Below are 18669 nucleotides of genomic sequence, written 5' to 3'. Positions count from 1 at the left end.
AAAATCAACCAGGATGTTGTTGAAACCCAAATAGAACACAAACTGTAATTAAATAAAAACTGTATAAAACAAAAAACATAACCTTATGGAGAGGGAGGGAAGAAAAGAATGAACTGAGATAACTTTGGAAAACAGTATTTTGACTGGATACTATAAGGATACTGTGCTCTAGATAGTAAACTACTCAACTACTGAAATTATTTATTTACACAGATTGAAAAAAACAAGTAACTAAATTGTGGAAGATGAGAACCAAGTTTCTCAGTGTTATAAAAAAAAGTTACAAATAAGAAAATGCGAGAAGCTAAAATCAATCCTGTGGTTTTGAATTTAAATCCCTGGCTCTGTCTGAAGAGTGGGGCTAGAGAATGACACCCCCATAACAAAGTGCAGACCTAGTGCCCGTGTGTTGGTTTCTAAACACCATTCTTCAGTAAAAGGAACCAGGGGAACTTGTACAAATGATGGATTCCATGGCTGAAGAAAAGAATACAAAATGAGCCTGGAAAATCTTGTTATAACAGCAAATAAGGACATACTTGAGAAAAGACGAAGTGTGTTGACAGGACACAGAATCCAATTTGAAGGAACTTCCAATAGTGAATGTTGAAGCAACGAGAGCATCAAAATAAATAATGATTGTATTGGATTAAATCCATAAAATGAAATAAATATCAAAGTCTATATTAATATAAACAAACAATGAAATAAACAGATAAGCAGCAATCAATAGCTCACTATTGTCGAGGTCATTACATTCATAGCGATCCCTCCTTGGGTTTCCGAGGCAGTATCTCTATGGAAGTAGATTGCCCAATCTTCTTTCTGGGGAGTGACTGGTGGGTTTGAACTGTCTGGCTTCTGGTTAACAGTCAAATGTCTTAGGTACTAAATACATAGATAGATATGTGATATATAGATAAGGAAATGAAGGAAGGCAGAAAGGAAGTTGTTACATTGCGAATGTCTTGTTTTATATTTTTTCTCCACAATAAAAATTTTTTAAAAAGTCAGCAAGGAGGGAAGGAGAAGGAAGGAAGGAAGGATTATTCCTTACAAAAGAATTCCAATTAATAAATGTACAAGGAATGAGGGAAATCCAACTTCACCATCAGGCAAATACCATTAACTGCTGCACTCAAAATCCTCTGAGGGCTCAATGGGCAAAAGTATGAGGAGATACAAAATATTTCCATAGTTTCAAAGTACCTCTTCTAAGTTATTTATTAAATACAGTGGGAAAAATAAGCAAATTTATAGTGAATAAACCATGAAGACAACTCCTCAAACAAGTGATCAAGGTTAATATAACCTCTGTTTTGATGAACTAAGAAGAACACAGACCACTTCTGTGACACTCTTGCCAAAAATTCATAATGCCAATCTGATAGTGAGAAAACATTGAACAATCTCAAATTAAGAGAAGTTCTACAAAACCATTGATGGTATTATACTGAAATGTCAAGTGAGGAAAAACAAGAAAAGACAGAACTGTCAGGCATCAGAAGTGATTAAGAGATAAAACCACCAAATGCAATTTGAGATCTTGTGTTGGATCTTGGAACAGAAAAAAATAGTAGTGGAAAACCTAGTAATATTCTAACTAAATATGTGGTTTATTTAATAATATTGTGCTCATGTTAAGTTCATGATTTGAAAATTTCCTACCATGAATGTATAAAATACTAACAACAAAGTGGTGACAGATATATGGGCACTTTCCTACTATTTTTGTAATTTTTCTGTATATCAGAAATAGTTTTTAAATCAAAAGTATAAAACACTATAGAGACAAGAAAAAGTCTTGTTTCAGTAATCACTGGGCATGCCTGGTGCCTGAAAAGATGTACAAGAAATCTACTTTGCTAATTGTTCTGTATGTTGATGGAGGTGTTGGTAACAAGAATGTTTTAATTTCTTAAACATTCATTGAGCTTTACTCTTATGATTTGTTTTCTTTATGCATTATTTAAAAAAAAAAAAAAGCTCACTGCCCTCAAGTTGATTCAACTTCTTGTGATAACGACCCCTCCTTGTGTTTCCGAGGTAGTATCCCTATGGAAATAGATTGCCCAATCTTCCTCTTGAGGAGTGGCTGGTGGGTTTGAACTACCAGACTTCTGGTTACCAGTCCAATGTCTTATATTTTAATTAAAAATTAATGGAAAAACTGAAATATTTACTGAAATGTAAAGCATATAAAGAAAATATTAATTATAAAAATTAATGTAAATAAATATTAATAATAAATATTCTTAGTGTGGGTGTAAGGATATTATGAGTATTATTATCTTCATTTATTTTTATTTTAAATTACAAGACAATTTTAATTGATTCAGACAGTGGTAATGATTAGTAGGCATTTGGTTGCCCTAACCCATGAATGAAAATTTAATTTAATTATACCCACATATACCTACCTATCTGTTAGTGACATATTTACTAAGACCAGTCAAATTACATTCTGTGAATAGAAAATGACAAAGTCTGCATTGACAACATCTAAGTTACCTAAACCATGTCCTTCTCACTAGATCATGATTTTCTTCTCCACCATGTGTGTGACTTTATTATTATTTTTTAACTACCCATTAATCTCTACACTATATGCAACTAAAATTACTTATTTGTATTAAAATTATTCCCTAGCGGTAATTTGTGTTAAAGTATATATTGAAATACACACACATACACACACACACACATATGTACAATATAACATGAAACAAATATGCATAAACAGTATCTAGTAGTAAAGCCAATAGAAATTTTAGTAATATTCTGTAAATAAATAAATATTTTAAACTAATGGAAAAAGGCAAATATTTCCCAATTTAAAATAATTATAAATTTTTAAATTATATTGTTAGAACAGATAAAAATTTTATACTCAATATAAAAAGAATTTTGTAAATATTATCAAATTACAATACTAATAAAAAATGTGTACTATATGGATGACAAAGACTATTTTAAAAATTATTTGCACAAAAATTTGGTTACATTTGTCAAATTTAAATATTCAGATTTAATGATGAGATTTAAACTTGTGTTTGCATATTTAACTCACATTCCAGGTATAAAGCTAATGGGCAGATCAAAAGGCATCGAGAAGATTCCAATCTGATAAGAGATGGATAAAAGGGAAACATTCAGCATCAAGGCACATTTCTCTTGGGGGCTTCTGTGTTGGGAAAGATGAGAAAAATCCTTCAGTATACTTACTCCAAAGGCCTCTATTGACTGAACAAGAGTCAGTATTACCCTCAAATAAGAAGAGCTGTTAGATCATTCTACATTTTCCAGTGATCCTTCATGCTGTCTGTGGACAGAACATTCTTTATCTAAACTACTACTGAATGTGAGATGTGGAAAACAATAGGAAACGTTCTTAGGTAAATTCAAATTTTTGCAGCTGTAATTCCAGCTCTACCTCTAGGAAGTAGAAGATTTACTACCATAATGTGAAAATAGGTTTGCCATAATTATGTGAGTCATGCCATTAGTCACTAGAGCAATAACTCTAGGATTAATAAAGTATACAGAGCATATACTGATGCACATACCAATAAATATCTTTTTCATAGACTATTTACAAAGTAGGCAAGAGAGAGACACATGACATTTCCAGAAAGGAGGATAAGAATCATTTAGAGTAGGTAGTTTTAGGATTTCCCTAAAAGGATATTTCACAGCTACTTTTATTTAGGTGAGTTAGCTGTGCACATCTTAAATGAAAAGATAAACTGTAATGAAGTGATACCTAAAAGTTTTCAGGATTCGAGGAATTACATGAGTATATATATTTCACATCTTTCCTTATCTTGGGTCCCTTGCCAACAGCCTTTTCAGAGCCCATTTAAATTCTTTGTTTCTCAAGGTGTAGATCAGAGGATTAAGTGAGGGAGTCACTACAGTATAGAAGAGGGTGAGGAATTTACTTTGCTTCTGTGTGTTCTTGCTCTTAGGTTGTTCATAGACAAAAATTATAGTGCCAAAGAATGAAACCACTACAATTATGTGAGACCCACAGGTCCCAAAGGCTTTACTTCTACCTTCAGCTGATTTTATCCTTAGCACACTCCTCACAATGCAGCCATAGGAGACCAAAATAAGTCCTAGAGGTATAATCACATACAGCACACTAGCTACAGAGAGCTCATTTTCCAGGAAGGTTGTGTCCACACAGGCAATTTTAACAAGGGCAGGCTCCTCACACACAAAATCATCCAGCTTGTGATGGCTGCAGAGAGGCAATTGGAAAATAAGGATTGTCTGAATTGTGGACCCCACAAAACTATACTGATCCAAGCCATAGCTGCTAGTTTCTGAAGAAGCTTAAAGTTCATAATAATGCTATAGTGGAGAGGTCGACATATGGCATTGAATCTGTCATAGGCCATGACAGCAAGAAGGATGCACTCTGTGGAGCCCAGCCTCAAAGCAATGAATAGCTGGATCATACAACCAGTGTAGCTAATGGTCTTCTCAGGGCCCTTGAGATTCCAAAGCATCTGAGGAACAATACTGGTTGTGAAACAGAGGTCCAGGAAGGAGAGATTTGAGAGGAAGAAGTACATGGGTGTGTGGAGTTTGGGATTCAAATAAGAGACCAGTATGATGGCTGTATTCCCCATCAATGTCAGAATGTATATGACAGAAATGACCAGAAGGAGAACTATCTCCAGCTGGGGCTGGTCAGAAAAGCCAAGTAAAATAAAATATGCTGGATTGCTACCATTTCTCTCTTTCATGGCTTCTTAATTGTGAATTGTCTATCTTGGTCATTTCTATTTTTTTCCTGTGGGAAGAAAGTAGGATAACATAATCAATGGGAAAATAAGGAACCTTGATTAAAATTTAAGCCTTTGGAGATTGTAAATATACAGAAAAATAACAGATAAAATAATGCAAAAATATGACTGATTTGTTTTATAGAGACACAAGTGCATAAAGCCATGAAAATATCACATGCATTGAAAAAGTATAAATATAGAATGAACATTAGATTCATACTCTAAAGCTGAATTGAGTTATAAACCAAACTATGTGAAGAGGAAATAGACCAACAACGTGCAAACAAAGTGAAAATGAAATTATTACTGTGAATATTGAAGCCTAACAGACAGGAACAACAACAACAACAACAAAAAAAAAACACAGCCATCGAGTCAATTCCAACCATAGCAACCATCAATGGGTTTCCAATGTGGTAAATCTTGCAGAAGTATTGACTATCTTTCTTCCACAGAGTGGCTGGTGGGTTTGAATTGTCAAACTTCTGTTAGCAGTCAAATGCTTTAGGCACTGTGCCACCAGATTTCCTTTTAAGAGACAATAGATATGCTAAAAATAATCAAAGCTCTATGAAATTGGATTATAAGATTTATTCTGAATATTTACTCTATATGGTTATAGCGAGACCACTTTGGTTCCAAAAAAAAGCTCAAAGAAGCTAGATACGAGCTTATAAGTTTGTATAAGTTCTCTTATAAGGAGAAACATAAAAGATCAACCATCATCTAAAGTTAATGTAGTTAATTGAACCCTGCCCCTCCCTCCTTAAACGAGACAAAGTGATACCAGGTCAACTTGATGAGTTGAAACCAATCGAATGAACAGAGTATGAGAGAGGTTATATACAGCTATAGATGCAGAGAAAGGATATTTAGAAATATTTCAATGGAAACAGTTAGATATGACTATCATTCATATTTATTGCTTTCCTATGAAGCAAACATCTACTGAAGGCAGAACTGGTAATAAGGTTAAGAGAAACCGCTGCTACTTGGTTGTGGCTGATTACAAATGCTGCTCTCTGGAAGTGTCAAATTCACAGTCTCCACTTAGAAAGTTATCTCCCTCACTGCTTTCCCCACCCTTCATGGCATCCAGTGTTTTAGGATGCTTTTATTACAAAAGTACATAAATATACTCACCTAATACAATCTTTTATAATGTAAATTATAGGATTTGAAAATGTAGTTGGAAATACTAATTTGAAAAATTTAATAAACATGTTGTTGTTATTAGATGCTGTTGAGTTACTTTCACCTTATAGCAACCTCATGGACAACAAAATGAAACACTGTCTCACCCTATGCCATCCTTACAACTGTTGCTGTTACAACCACTGTGTCAATGCATCTTGCTGAGGGTTTTCTTCTTTTTTGCTGACTATCTACTTTGCCAAGCATGATGTCTTTCTCCAGGGATTGGTTGTTCTTCATATAAAAAATGTAACTTTGGAAATCTGTATTCCTGGACAGTCAATTTTGAGGTGCTATAAATGACCAGAGGAGGCTGATTACTTGTGGGAACCAAATCTAAACAATCTCTTTAGAAAAAAATAAATTCATAATAGCTGTTCCCTCATATATCCTAACTAGAAAGCATCAAACAAAAACTTAAGCCTCATATCCACCAGTTATTGCACAGTCCAGTTTAAATAGATCATATAGCACATTTTCTTTGAAATCCAAGGTAATGATCAATTTTTCCAAGATTAAACTGTATGTGTTCTGAGTGGAGAATAATCTTGTGTCCAGAATTATATCAACTGAAGGAAACACTCAAGTGACCACATTATTTACCATTTGTTTAACAGGGCAAGTAAACATGTTTAATGCTATACTGCACTGGTATTGACATTTACCTTAAAGTCCATCTATTATCCAGTAAAAGGAGAAAGAATTATGCTGTTAAAGGATTAGATTTCTGCTGAGAAAAAGACAATGGGCAAATGGCATCATTTTGCATTGTATTACTGGGCTTGTATTGTCACGATTCTTTGTCCATTAATTTATGTGTTCAAGAAGAACAAGTGTTTTCCAAGCAGAATCCACTCTTCCTTTCCTTTCACCCTCCTGTTAATCTAGATGAGGATAAGGTGATTTATGTCTGTAAAGAGAAGGTAGTCAATTTTCCATGACGATGACTATAGTAAATATTGAATTATACAAGAAAAGAAGCTCTGTTCAATAAAAAAGGGAACCAGCTCTGGATTTCCACAAATATTGAAACAATATTTCCTTTATTTTTTTTAATAACATGAAAAAGGAAGGCTACCTTCCAGAAAGAATGACAGTCCAGCTGTAGGAGATATTGGTGGTGTTGAGGAAGATGCAATGTGGTCACAGTTCCAGGACCAGAAATGAAGGAATCTGGTGTGGATAATACGCTAGCCACTCTCTCCCGCAATCTCTTTATTGAAACTGTCTTTAGTGTTTATTTACTCAACACATGTCTCTGGAGCTCTTCTTCCCAAACAATTTCCCATTGTTATGTTGGAGAGGAAGACAGGTCTCTAGAGAGAGAACCACAGAGGCTTGAGCTTCTGTTTCTACTGGAAGACAATCTTAGATCATTTTCTAAAAAGACATATGCAGGACCATGCACACATGTATATTTTGCTACAAATGGGTCCAGATTCTCTAAAACAGGATTACTGTCACTTCTTAAAGAAACAGCAATGATTTCTTCATATTCTTTAAAATAGATGGTGTGTACAATGACCATTTGGAATGCAGGAAGGCCATACTAGAAATTTTATGTATATTTATTTTGAAGCTCTTGTAACTTCTCTTTCAGTTTCTTTGTATTCTACAAAGGATATAAATATAAGTATAGAGTAATACATGCATATAATTCAAATGTTACAAATGAGTATATTGGGGATGCAGGTGTAAAAAACATTTTCTAATAGGATACATGGTAGTAAATATGTAGAAATAATTGTTGCATAATATTTTTCAGACTCCACCTTCTAGAACCTATTTTCCAAATATAGTGCCAAAATAAGGTAAAGAATTGGCCAAATGTACTGGTTCTGAGTTTGTTCTCAGATCACTCATTTTCCTTTCCCAACTTTGCTCTATATTATGGGAGGACTGACCCCTGAAGGCTGCTTTTCCTAGACTCTCATATCCATCAGCTCTTAAATGGAGATATAACAAGAGACTAGAAGGAAAGAGAATGGGGAGTCCGGGCTATTTCTGTCTCCCTCTATGCTGTGAGAGACTCCTTTAGCAGTGGTTGCAACTCTTCTTATCCTCCAGCTCTAGTGATTGACCAACAATGGTCCTGGCTTTCCACAGGTTACCCTAGTCTCTTTATTCCTTTTGCATCTCCAGTCCAAGAGTCGTTGTAGGTCATTGTTGTTCCTAATCTCAGGGTTAATTTACATTCAACTGTTTGGCTTCTCAGTTTATTGGTGTAACCAATCCATGCATTTTCTCCCTCTTACTGCAAATAATTTAGGACCCAAAGTAATTTGTAGTTGACTCTTTTTGAAAGATTTCAATCCTCATGTTCTGATAATGACATCTATTTTCTATTACATATTTTCACAGAAGACAAAGTCTTAATCCAAAGTAATTAATTTCTTAGTTGGACTTAGAAAGCATTAAGGTAACTGTTATTATGTTTTTACCAGCTTCTCCAGTCTATGATAGATCAAACACACAGTCATGATACATTGATGATTGCTACTGATGGGAATGCAAAAGGTAGAAACAAAGCAGAAGGATTGGTAGCTGGAAAATATGTCCTAGGTGATAGAAACAATGCCAGAGATCTTGTGATAGAATTTTGTAAAACTAATAATATATTCATTGGAAATGACTTTTTTTTTTTTTTTTTTTAAACAACGTAAACAGTGACTATGCACATGAACCTTGCCAGATGCAATGTACAGGACTCAAATCAACTATATGTCTTAAAAGAGATGATGAAGTAACTCAATATCATTAGTCAGTACAAAACCAGGGGACAATTGCAGAACAAACCATATTCTAGTCCATGTGATAATAATAATATCATCATCATCATCATCGTAAGTAATAATAATAATAATAATAACAAGTTACTATTATTATTAATAAAACAAATAAACATAATAAATAATAATAATAAAACAAATCCATGAGAGCCAAAGTACAACCTTGAGTATGTCTCACCTGAATTTACAGACCTTCTCAAAAACTGTTTTGAGGCATTGAACCCTATTGATTTTAAACCAGACAAGTTGTGGGATGACATCAAAGACATCTCCATATAGAAAGCAAATGGTCACTAAAAGGACAGGAAAGAAAGATAAGACCAGAATCGATGTCAAAACACTCTGAAATTTACCCTTGAATGTAGAGTAGCGAAACTAAATGGAAGAAACGATGAAACAAAGAGTTGAACAGAAGGTTTCAATGAGTGGCTCAAGAAGACAAAGTGAAGTGTTGTAATGAAATGTGCAATGATCTGGAGTTGGAAAACCAAAAGGTTAAGGACATGTTCAGAATTTCTCAAGCTGAAAGAATGGAAGAAAAAATCCAAGCCTTGAAGTTCCAATATTGAATGATTTTCTTGACAAAATGTTGAGCAATGCAGGAATTGTCAAAACAACATGGAAGGAATACAGTCACTCTATGCAAAATGCTGATGTTCAATCATTTCAGGCAAGTAGCATATGATCAAGAACCTATGGTGCTGACAGAAGAAATCCAAGCTGCAATGTAGAAACTGACAAAAAACAAGATTTCAGGAAATTACAGAATACCAAATGAGATGTTTCAACAAATGAATGCATGCTGGAAGTGCTGGCTTGTTTATGGAAAGAAATCTAAAAAAAACTACCTGGTGGTGTAGTGCCTAAGATATTTGACTGTTAACCAGAAAGCTGATGGTTCATACCCACCAGCCACTTCTCCAAAGGAAGGTTTAGCAATGTGCTTCCCTGGAGATACTGCCTCAGAAACCCAAGCAGGAGTCATTATGAGTCAGAATCAACTCAATGGCAATAAGTCTGGTTTTGGTTTACCTGGCCAGGCATCTGGCAGAGATCTTTATTTGTGTCCATTCCAAACAAAGATGATTCAACAGAATGGAAAAATTATTGAATAAGACATTAATATCAACGCAAGTAAAATTTTGCTAAAGATAATTTCAAAACAATTGCAATAGGATGTTGACAGAGAACTGTCAGAAATTCAACCAGGATTTAAAGGGGGTGTGAAACAAGGGGATACATTGATGATATAAGACATATAATGGCTGAAAACAGAGAATACCACAAAGATGTTTACCTGTGTTTTGTTAACTAGGTAAAAACATTTGACTCTATGAATCATAACAAATTATGGATAACAGTGTGAAGAACGGGAATTCCAGAACATTTAACGGTGTTCATGAGGAACATGAACATACACAAAGATGAAGTTGTTTGAAAAGAGCAAAGGGATAGTGCATGATTTAAAATCAAGAAAGTGTGTATCAGGATAGTACCCTTTCACCATACTTATTCAATCTGTATGTTGTTGTTGTTGTTATTTGCTGTCGTGTCGGCCCCGACTCATAGCGACCCCTCATTGGGTTTCTGAGGCAGTATCACTACGGAAGTAGGATTGCCCAACCTTCCTTCCGAAGAGTGGCTGGTGGGTTTGAACCTCCAGCCTTCTGGTTAGCAGTCAAGTGCCTTAGGCACTATGCTACCAGAGCTCCCAATCTGTATGCTGACCAAATAATCTGAGGAGCTAAACTATATGAAGGTGAGCACAAAATCAGAACTTGAGAAAGACTCATTAAGAAATTGTGATATGTAGATGACACAACCTTGCTTGCTGAAAGCAAAAAGGACTTAAAGCATTTACTGATGAAGATCAAAGACAACAGCCTTGACTTCTAGTAAGATGGCAGAATAGGCAGACAAGCTATATAGATCCTCTTCAACAAAGAAAAGAGAAACCAATTGACACAGATACAGAAGATAATCCTGGGGCCCTGAGCTTTGAAAGGAAAGATACAGAAGTGGATTAAACACCAACAAGTAGAAGAACCTGAATGAAAACAGGAAATAAGAAGACAAATGAAATTGCAGAGTGTGAGCTTTCCTGATGGCAGGGACAGTTTGAATATTTCCAAATGGTGTTAGGACCTAAGAATTAACCTAAAAATTGACCCTGTTCACCAAGGGCTGCATAGATCACTGGACTAATGGCTGATGATTAAAAAGGGAAACAGCAAAGAAGGAGAGAAACTGAGCTGTGGACTTTCAGCTGTAGGGAGGACTCAGCCATTATGAATATTTACAAGTAGTGACCATTTTGGATATTTAAAGCTGCAGAATTCTTGTTCAGATTCCAGGGACCTAATAATAGGCTTGGCTTGCCAAGGATAGCACAGATATACCGGAGGCTGGCACCTGGAAAGGTGTAATATTACCCTTGTTAAACTCACACCCCAAACCCTCTTGATGAATGAAGGTACAGCTGTCCCTCACCCCCACCTATCTTCTGGGCTGGCAGGAATTCCAACCCAGTCTGTGTGCTCTGATAGAGCTTGGTTGCCCTGTCCCACCCCCATCAGGTATGTTTCCTGTTTTTGAATTATTCTTTTTTCTTCTTTCTTTTCCCCTTCCCAGGTTCTGCTTTTCTACTTTTTTTCCTCTTCCCTTTTCATGGTTCCCATTTTTTCTTTCTTGTGATTCTTCCCATCCCTTGTTTTTATTTATGCAATTTTCCCATTGTTTTTCCTCATTATTTTCTTACTCTAGCTCTTTTCCCTTATTCCTCCTGCCCTAATATTTATTTTTATTTTCTCTTTATATTTCTTGTCTTTTAAAAATATTCTTTTAACTATTTTACCTCATTTATTTCCTTTTTATTTTTTCAAATTTCTCTTTTTGGTGATTGTCTTGTGTATTTATGTGGTGTACTTTTTGGCCTAGTTTTTACTTTTTTTGTATTTTTTTGATTGCTGTTTTGTCTAATTGAGAGGCAGGCAGTAATCCTGCTCATATGACAGAACCATACCCTTAACTCCTGCAGCCCCACCTATGGAGTAAGGGACACCACTTGTTTCTGCACCAACTAGCCAATAATACATGATAGTCAATACAAGCCTGACTCACCCTTAACTACTCTTTCTAAACAGCTAACAGAGATCTGTGCACCAACTCATTCTCTATCACAGTCACTAGGAGACAGGTGGTGAGTGCATAAATGCTGCCAACTAGTAAATATCAGAGCACAGTACCCTGCTTACTCAGATACATCCAAACAGAACAAAGAAAATGAAGATCTTAGGTGAATCACTCCAACATACAATCACCAATTAAATATAAATATAGATATAGATATAGATATAGATATATAACAACATCAAAAGGTCTCAGAGACAAAAGAACATCACAGTCCACAAAAGAAGCAAGATAAAGCAGTAGAAACAAGGCAACAGGATACAGACACAGAACACATCCCTAAAGAAGAAGGAGCATTGGAACCCCCTGATAAGGAATTCAAAAGAATTATATTTAGGTACATTCAATGGATTGAGAAATAGATCAAGGAAAACATTGTCAAAATTAAGGAAAACACAGGGGGAAAAAAAAAAAAAAACCTAGAACAATTTCGGAAGATGATGCAAGATCAAAATGACAAAATAAATGAAAAATTATAAAACCCTAAAGGAAAAAATTTTCCAACCAAGCATTATATACCCAGCAAAATTCTCCGTCAAGTATGATAGTGAAATTAGGAGATTTCCAGATAAGCAAAAATCAAGGGAATTTATTAAAACCAGAACAACATAACAAGGCATGCTAGAGGATGTCCTTTGGACAGAGAACCAACAACAGTAAACAACAACTGACCATTAATATACATGGTGACATAACCCAGGAATCATCCTAGTTATGGAAGTATCCAAAGTAAAATAAGATTATAAGATTGTAAGAATGGAACCAGAGACATCAATTGGTAGATGAGGACAACTACAAATCAAAGAGAGGGAATAAACTGTAGTTATAGAACTTTTAAATAGTGAGGAAGTCAAGAAAGTTGCAAGATAGAATGGACTGTTATAAACTCAGGGAGAAAATTATAAATCATAAGGTAACCTCTAAGAAGAATGAGAAACCTTCACATCATAATCAAAAGAGGACAAGCACAAATATTTAGCAAATACTAAAGCAATAGCAGCAAAGGAAATGATAATATGATTCATAAACAAAATGAGCTCAGCACAACATTACATGGAACAAAGAAATCAGCAATACCACAAAAAACACATAACAAAATGACAGCAATAAATTTATACTTGTCGATAATTACACTGAATGTAAATGGATTAAGGGCACAACTCAAGAGATAGAGAGTTGCAGACTGGATAAGAAAACATAATCCATCAATAGGCTGTCTACAAGAGACACACCTTAGTGACAAAGACAAAAATAGATTAAAAATCAAAGGTTGGAAAAAGATATATCAAGCAAATGACAATCAAAAAACAGCAGAAATGGCAATATTAATTTTAGGTAAAATTAACTTTAAGACAAAAATCACCAGAAGAGACAAGGAATGACATTATGTAATTAAATGACAAAGAGGATATAACCATAATAAATATCTCTACACCCAAAGAAAGAGTCTTAAAATACATAATACAAAACACATAAATTAGACTTCAACAGAATTGAAAAGACAAATAGATGACTCTAGAGTCATAGTAGGAGAATTTAACACACCACTATCAATCACAGGTAGAACAACTGGAAAGAAACTCAACAAAGACACAGAGAAACTAAACAATACAATCCACCAACTTAATCTTATAGACATCTATAGAGCACTTCACCCAACATCAGCACAATATACATTCTTTTCCAGCACACATGGAACATTCTCCAGTGTTGATCATAAGTTAGGCTACAAAGTAAGTCTTAATAAATTAAAAAAAAAAAATGAAGCACTGCAAAGTATCTTCTTAAATCACGATGCTATCAAATTAGAAATCAACAATAAGAAGATCAACAGAAAAAGAGCAAGCACATGGAAATTGGGTAACACCCTCCTTAAAAAAGACTGGGTAATAGAAGAAATTAAAAATGAAATTTAAAAATTCCTTGAATCAAATGAGAATGAAAACACAATACTAAAATCTTTGGGACACAGCAAAAGCAGTGATCAGAGGCCAATTCATAGCAATAAATACACACATCAAACAAGAACAAGACCCTAGATTAACACCTTAACATCTCCAACACTTAGAAAAAGAGCAATAAAAATATCCTACAGTCACCAGAAGAAAAGAAATAACAAAGATTAGAGCAGAAATAAATGAAACAGAACAGGAAAGATAGTAGAAATAGAAAAAATCAACAACACTGTATGTTGGGTTTTTGAAATGATTTAAAAAATTGACATACCACTGGCAATTTTACAAAGGAAAAGAGGGCTAGAATACAAATAACATGATAAGAAACGAATTGGGCATGGTCACTATAAAATCAACTGAAATAAAAAGGATACTATGAAGAACTGTACTCCAACAATTTGAAAATCCAGAAGAAATGGACAGATTTCTAGAAATATAATACTTACCTAAATGTACACAGACTGAGGTGAAAAATTTGAACAGACCAATGACAAAAGAAAAATTGGAAATGTCATAAAAAAATTACCAAAAAAAAAAAAAAGAAGAAAAAGAAAAAATTTGTCTCAGATTGTTTAACTGGAAATGTCCACCAAACATTCAGAGAGGAATCGACAAAAATCCTACTCAAATATTCCAGAAAATAGAAAAGGAGGGAATCATCCCAAATTAATTTTATGAAACAAGCATAACCTTGATAACAAAACCAGGCAAAGACATCACTAAAAAGGAAAACTACAGACCAATATCCCTCATGACTACACATGAAAAAATCTTCAACAATATCAATATATCAAAATAATAATAATAATACATTATGACCAAGTAAGGTTATATCAATATATCAAATAATAATAATAATACATTATGACCAAGTAAGGTTCATGCCAGGTATGCAAGCGTGGTTCAACATTAGAAAAACAATAAATATAATCCATCACATAAATAAAATAAGGGAACCATATAATCATATCAATCTATGTAGAAAAGGCATTTGATAAAATCCAACACCCATTCCTGATCAAAACACTCAGAAAAATAGGAGTAAAAGGGAAATTCCTCAACATAATAAGGAGAATATATGCAAAAACATCAGCCAACTATATTCTAAATGGAGAGATACTGAAACCATTCCCCATGTGAACAGGAACCAGACAAGGATACCCTCTATCACTACTTCTATTCAACATTGTATTGGAAGTCCTAGCCAGGGCAATAAGGCAAGAAAGAGAAATCAAGGACATCCAAATAGGGAAGAAGAAAGTAGAACTATCCCTATTTTCAGATGATGATGATATGATCTTATACATAGAAAACCCAAGAGAATCAGCAAAAAAAAAAAAAAAGCAACATCAACAACAAAAAAAACCTACTGTAAGTAATTGAGGGATTTAGCATAGAGCCAGGACACAAGATCCACATACATACCAAAATCAGTAGAATTCCTCTACACCAGGAAAGAGATTTCTGAAAAGGAAATAAGAAAACCAATACCATTTTGAATATCTGCTAAAAAAATAAAATACTTGGGAATAAATCTTACCAGGGACACAAAATATCTGTACAAAGAAAACTACAAAACACTACTTCAAAAAACCGTAAGAGACCTAAATAAATGGAAGAACATACCATGCTCATGGATAGGAAGATTAAACATCCTGAATATGTCAATAGTACCCAAAATGATCTATACATTCAATGCAATCTCAATCCAGATCCCACCAACATGCTGTAAGGATATGGAAAAAAATATTGCTAATTTTATATGGAAAGGAAAGAGTAGGAAGTCTCACTCTCCCAGGTTTCAAAACCTACTATATAGCCACAGTAGTCAAAACAGCTTGATATTGGTACAACAACAGACACATAGAACAGTGGAATAAAATTGAGAACCAGAAATGGATATGTTGACCTATGGCCAGCTGATTTTTGACAAAGGGCAGAAATACACTAAATGGGGAAGACATTGTCTCTTTAACAAATGGTGCTGGAAAAATAGATATCTCTTTGCAGAAAAATGAAACAAAATCCATACCTCACACCACATACAAGAACTAACTTCAGATGGATCAAAGATTTAAATTTGAAGCCTAAAGTATAATGTTCCTCAGTGGAAAAATAGGGGCAAATTTAGGAGCCCTAATTGATGGCATAAATAGACTGCCAAGCATAACCCAAAATACACAAACAGTAGAAGATAAACTAGATCAGTGGGATCTTCTAAAAAGTAAATTTTTATGTGCTTCCAAAGACTTCTCCAAAAGAGTAATAAGAGAACCTACAGATGGGAAATAATATTTGGCAACGATGTATCTGACAAGGGACTTACCTCCAGAATTTATAGAAAACTCCAACACCTCAACAACAAAAATATTAACAATTAAATGAAAAAATGGGCAGAAGACATAAATAGACACTTCACCAAAGAGGATATTCAAGTGGCAAAAAAAACACATGAAGAAATGTTCACAATCATTAGGCATTAGAGAGATGCAAATCAAAACAACAAGGAGACACCATCTCACCCCAGCATTAATAGCAAAGTTCAACAAAACAGAAAATAAGAAATGCTGGCCAGGATGAGGAGAAATTGGAATTCTCATACACTGCTTCTCGAACTGTAAAAATGATACAACCACTGTGGTAAGCAGTCTGGTGATTCCTTAAAAAGTTGGAAGTGCAAATTCCATTTGATCCACCAATGCCATTACAAGTTATATGTCTTAAAGGAGTGAGAACCAGGATAAGAACAGATATGTGAACACCCAGATTCATTATAGCACTATTTACAATAGAAAAAGATGGAGACAACCTATGTACCCATCAACAGAAGTATGGATAACCCAACTATGGTACATATGCATAGCAAAGTACTATGCAACACTAAACCCCCAGTCACTCCTCAGAAGGAAGGTTGGGCAATCTACTTCCATAGTGATACTGCCTCGGAAACCCAAGGTGGGGTCGCTATGAGTCAAGTCCTATTTGATGGCACATAATAACAACAATAACATGCAACACTAAATTGTATGTAGAATTTACAGCAAACCACATAACATGAATGAACTTGTCAGACATTATGCTAAGAGAAATAAGTCAATCACAGAAGGACAAATATTATATTAGTTTATTATTGTAAAAATGGAATCTCTGGTGGCTTAGTGCCCAAGGCATTTGACTACTAACCAGAAGGCTGGCAGTTCAAACCCACCAGCCACTCATTGGAAGGAAAGTTAGGCAATCTATTTCTGTAGTGATACTGCCTCAGAGACACAAGGAGGGGTCTCTATGAGTCGGATCTGACTTGATGGCAGTGAGTTTCATTGTAAAAAAAGTCAAGGAAAGGTTTATATATGGAAGAAAATTTCATTTATTGGTTACCAGAGGTGGGAGGGGAGGGAACGAAAACAAATGGGGGGAAAAAAAAAGACAACACCCTTCACTATGGGTGATACCACAACATAAAGGAAATGAAAATCTTCACAACTGAGCCAATAAGTAACATCATAATAGATGGAGAAAATATTGAAGTTGTCAAGGATTTAATTTTCTTGGAGTCACAATCAATGTCCATAAAATCAGCAATGAGGAAATCAGATGATCTATTACATTGGGCAAATCTGCTGCAAAAGACTTTAAACTCTCCTAAAGCAAAGATATAATTTTGAGGACAAATATAAGTCTGATGGCAGGAAACAAAAGCAAAATAATTGAAGGGTATTACAAGTTTTTGTAGAAAATAATTCTGAAAAAAGTCTAATTGACCAAAAAGCTTGTTGTTGTTAGGTGCCAGTGAGTTGGCTCTGACTCATAGCGACCCTATGTGCATCAGAATGAAACACTGCCCGGTCCTGTACCATGCTCACAAAACTGCTATCCTTGATCCCACCATGGCAGTCACTGTGTCAGTCCATCTTGTTGAGGGTCTTCCCCATTTTTCTGACCCTCTTCTTTACCAAGCATGATACCCTTGTCCAGGGAATAGCACCTTCTGACAACATAGCCAAATTAGATGAGACAAATTCTGGCCATTCTCACTTCTAAGGAGCATTCAGGTTGCACTACCTCCAGGACAGATTCATTTATTCTTCTGGCAGTCCATTGTATTTTCAGTATTCTTCACCAATACCACAATACAAAGGCATCAACTCTTCTTAGGTCTTCCTTATTCATTGTCTGGCTTTCACATGGATATAAGGCAATTTTAAATACCATGGTCTGGGTCAGGTGCACTTTGGTCTCCAAAGTGACATCTTTGTTCCTTAGCACTTTAAAGAAGTCTTTTGCAGCACATCTGACTAGTGCAATAGTCTGGTATCTTGACTGCTGCTTCCACTATGTTGATTGTGTAACGAAATAAAATGAAATCCCTGCTTTCCCTTTACGGGTTTGAGAAATACGGCCACAAAGTCCTCCCTACTTTGCCTTCCTTTAAGCGCCTTTCCCTTTAAATGGGAGTAGGGGTTGTGGACTCATGTAGCTCAGGGTAGACCCTATAGTGCTGGATAATCTTTAGGAAGGAGACTGCTGATGGGCTGGTAGGCTCGAACTGTTGATCTTTCAGTTGAAAGCCCAGTAACATTGCACCACCAAGGCTCCTTAATTACAAAGAAACTTCTTATAAAAGTGTGGAAATGTTAATTTAAAGAAAAAATAGGGTTCCGGCAAGATGGCGGACTAGGCAGAAGGATTGCACAGACCCTCTTCAACAAAGAAAAGGGAAACCAATTAACACAGACACAGAAGATA

General features: G+C 35.0%; 1 pseudogene; it reads right to left on the bottom strand.

The window, feature by feature from the left end:
* Nucleotides 1–3819: 3819 nt before the first annotated feature.
* LOC103213165 lies at nt 3820–4754 on the bottom strand (annotated as a pseudogene).
* Nucleotides 4755–18669: the final 13915 nt, after the last annotated feature.

This window comes from Orycteropus afer, unplaced genomic scaffold (genome assembly GCF_000298275.1).
Source record: "Orycteropus afer afer isolate SDZICR_OR568_19922 unplaced genomic scaffold, OryAfe1.0 scaffold01369, whole genome shotgun sequence".
Classification (NCBI taxonomy): domain Eukaryota; kingdom Metazoa; phylum Chordata; class Mammalia; order Tubulidentata; family Orycteropodidae; genus Orycteropus; species Orycteropus afer.
The sequence above is the reverse complement of the archived record's forward strand: the minus strand, read 5'-3'. Positions and strand labels throughout refer to the sequence as shown.